Below are 3,899 nucleotides of genomic sequence, written 5' to 3'. Positions count from 1 at the left end.
CAGGGTGCGTTGAACATTTCCACTGAGAGGATGGGAGGTAGCCACTGACAACGGTGAAACCCTTGCATACAGCTTGCCATGGAAAGGAGCAAGAAGGATTGGATGAAGACAGTAGGAAAGCAGAGAGACGGAAGGGACCAAGCATCTTCACACGCTTATCTGAAATTCCTACCAATGAATTACATAAGTATCTCTATCTTTATCTTTATGTTTTATTCGTATATCACCCATATCCATTTGAGTTTGCCTGACTAAGATTTACAAGGTGACCATAGCTTGCTTCATACCAACAATCTCTGTGGGATCGACCCTTACTCGCGTAAGGTTTATTACTTGGACGACCCAGTACACTTGCTGGTTAGTTGTGCAAAGTTGTAGTGATCCCAATTTCATGCACCAAGTTTTTGGCGCCGTTGCCGGGGATTGTTTCGTGTATGGACAACTGACGGTTCATCTTGTTGCTTAGATTAGGTATTTTTCAGAGTTCTTAAGAATGAATTCTAGTGTTTCAAGGTGATGTTCTTATCATCACCAAAGCTGATTGATTATCATCAATTTAGCTCTTGAATGCAATGTCCTGCTGAAGCTTGGCTAGCTATGTCTAATTCTTTTAGACTAAAGCTTTAGACTAACATTGCATGATTCTTGGAATTCTCATTAAGAATTTTGATACCTTTATTTTCTTTTCCACTTAATTTTCGAAAAATCCAAAAAAAAAATATTCTCATGTTTCTTGTGAGTCTAGTGTCTCATTTTAAGTTTGGTGTCAACTGCATGTTTCTGTTCTTCTTGCATTTTTCGAATTCATGCATGTGTCTTCATTAATCTTCAAGATGTTCTTGATGACTTCCTTGCTCTGATCTTTGAATTCTCTTGACTTGAGTGTTTTGTTGTTTCTCATGTGCATTCTCATGTTGTTAGTGTCCGTAGTATACAAACTGCTAAGTTTGGTGTCTTGCATGCATTGTTATTTGATTTTAGTTGCATTTTGATTATTCCTCATTATTAAAATTCCAAAAATATTTTTAATTTGTGTCTTTTCAAGTCAATAATACAGAGAATTGAAGATTCAGAACATACAGCAGAGGAATTATACAGAAAAAGCTGGGCGTTCAAAACGCCCAGTGAGGAAGGCAAACTGGCGTTTAAACGCCAGCCAGAGTGCCTGGCTGGGCGTTTAATGCCCAAAAGGGTAGTGCTTTGGGCGTTAAACGCCAGAATGTGCACCATTCTGGGCGTTTAACGCCAGGATGGCACAAGAGGGAAGATTTTGTTTTCAAATCAATTTTTTTCAAGCTTTCAAAGTTTTTCAAAATCAAATCTTTTCCAAATCATATCTTCTCAATCAAATCTTTTTCAAAATCAATTTCTTTCCTTTTTCAAAGATACTTGCTAACAATTAATGATTTGATTGAACATTTCAAGTATGTTGCCTTTTCTGTTGAGAAAGGTTTAATGTTTGAATCATATCTTTTCTTGTTAGGCAAGTCATTCATTTTTAAAATCAAATCTTTTTAAAATTATTTTCAAATCATATCTTTTCAATCATATCTTTTTAAAACCATAATTTTTCAAACATATCTTTTTAATCATATCTTTTTCAAAATAGTTTTCAATCATATCTTTTTTTTCTAATTTCAAAATCTTTTTCAAAAATTACTTGATTTCTTTCCCACTCTTGGTTTTCGAAAATCAATTAAAGTTTTTCAAAATGTTTTTAAAATCTTTTTAATTTAATTTTCGAAATTTCTTCCCCTCTTCTCGCATCCTTCTATTTATGGAGTACCACTCCTCCTCAATGCACAATTTGAACTCTATCTCACTAAGTTCGAATTCTTCTACCTCTTCCTTCTATTTTTCTTTTCCTCTGACACCTCAAGGAATCTCTATACTGTGACATAGAGGATTCCATATTTTCTTGTTCTCTTCTCTTTCATATGAGCAGGAACAAAGACAAAGGCATTCTTGTTGAAGCTGACCCTGAACCTGAAAGGACCTTGAAGCGAAAGCTAAGAGAAGCTAAGGCACAACTCTCTGTAGAGGACCTAACAGAAATCTTCAAAGAAGAAGAACCCATGGCAGCCGAAAACAACAACAATGCCAACAATGCAAGGAAGGTGCTGGGTGACTTTACTGCACCTACTCCCGACTTCTATGGGAGAAGCATCTCTATCCCTGCCATTGGAGCAAACAACTTTGAGCTTAAGCCTCAATTAGTTTCTCTAATGCAACAGAATTACAAGTTCCATGGACTTCCATTGGAAGATCCTCATCAGTTCTTAGCTGAATTCTTGCAAATCTGTGACACTGTCAAGACTAATGGGGTTGACCCTGAGGTCTACAGACTAATGCTATTCCCTTTTGCTGTAAGAGACAGAGCTAGGACATGGTTAGACTCACAACCTAAAGAAAGCCTGAACTCTTGGGAAAAGCTAGTCAATGCCTTCTTGGCAAAGTTCTTTCCACCTCAAAAATTGAGTAAGCTTAGAGTGGAAGTCCAAACCTTCAGACAGAAGGAAGGAGAATCCCTCTATGAAGCTTGGGAAAGATACAAACAATTGATCAGAAAGTGTCCCTCTGATATGCTTTCTGAATGGAGCATCATAGGTATTTTCTATGATGGTCTCTCTGAACTGTCCAAGATGTCTTTGGATAGCTCTGCTGGAGGATCTCTTCATCTGAAGAAGACGCCTGCTGAAGCTCAAGAACTAATTAAAATGGTTGCAAATAACCAATTCATGTACACTTCTGAAAGGAATCCTGTGAACAATGGGACAAGCCAGAAGAAAGGAGTTCTTGAGATTGATACTCTGAATGCCATATTAGCTCAGAACAAGATATTGACTCAGCAAGTCAATTTGATTTCTCAAAGTCTGTCTGGAATGCAAAATGCACCAAGCAGTACTAAGGATGCTTCATCTGAAGAAGAAGTTTATGATCCTGAGAACCCTTCAATGGAAGAGGTGAATTACATGGGAGAACCCTATGGAAACACCTATAATTCTTCATGGAGAAATCATCCAAATTTCTCATGGAAGGATCAACAGAGACCTCAACAAGGTTTCAACAACAATAATGGTGGAAGAAACAGGTTTAGCAATGGCAAGCCTTTCCCATCATCTTCTCAGCAACAGACAGAGAATTCTAAGCAGAGCCACTCTGACTTAGGAACTATGGTCTCTGATCTAATCAAAACCACTCAAAGTTTCATGACTGAAACAAGGTCCTCCATTAGGAATTTGGAGGCACAAGTGGGACAGCTGAGCAAGAAAATTACTGAACTCCCTCCTAGTACTCTTCCAAGCAATACAGAAGAAAATCCAAAAGGAGAGTGCAAGGCCATCAACATGGCCGAATGTGGAGAGGAGGAAGAGGCAGTGAACGCCACTGAGGAAGACCTCAATGGACGTCCACTGGCCTCCACTGAGTTCCCCGATAAGGAACCATGGGAATTTGAGGCTCAAAATGAGACCATAGAGATTCCATTGGACCTACTTCTGCCTTTCATGAGCTCTGATGAGTATTCCTCCTCTGAAGAGGATGAGTATGTCACTGAAGAGCAAGTTGCTAAATACCTTGGAGCAATCATGAAGCTGAATGACAAGTTATTTGGAAATGAGACTTGGGAGGATGAACCCCCTTTGCTCACCAAAGAACTGGATGACTTGTCTAGGCAGAAATTACCTCAAAAGAGGCAGGACCCTGGGAAGTTCTCAATACCTTGTACCATAGGCACCATGACCTTCAAGAAGGCTCTGTGTGACTTAGGGTCAAGTGTAAACCTCATGCCTCTCTCTGTAATGGAGAAGCTAGGGATCTCTGAGGTACAAGCTGCAAGAATCTCACTAGAGATGGCAGACAATTCAAAGAAACAACCCTATGGACTTGTAGAGAATGTT

General features: G+C 38.9%; 1 non-coding gene across 1 annotated transcript; it reads right to left on the bottom strand.

The window, feature by feature from the left end:
- Positions 1-2,480: 2,480 nt before the first annotated feature.
- LOC130978095 (small nucleolar RNA R71) lies at positions 2,481-2,588 on the bottom strand. Its single transcript, XR_009085758.1, has one exon. It is a non-coding gene; the product is annotated as a small nucleolar RNA R71 (small nucleolar RNA).
- Positions 2,589-3,899: the final 1,311 nt, after the last annotated feature.

This window comes from Arachis stenosperma, chromosome 4 (genome assembly GCF_014773155.1).
Source record: "Arachis stenosperma cultivar V10309 chromosome 4, arast.V10309.gnm1.PFL2, whole genome shotgun sequence".
NCBI lineage: Eukaryota > Viridiplantae > Streptophyta > Magnoliopsida > Fabales > Fabaceae > Arachis > Arachis stenosperma.
The sequence above is the reverse complement of the archived record's forward strand: the minus strand, read 5'-3'. Positions and strand labels throughout refer to the sequence as shown.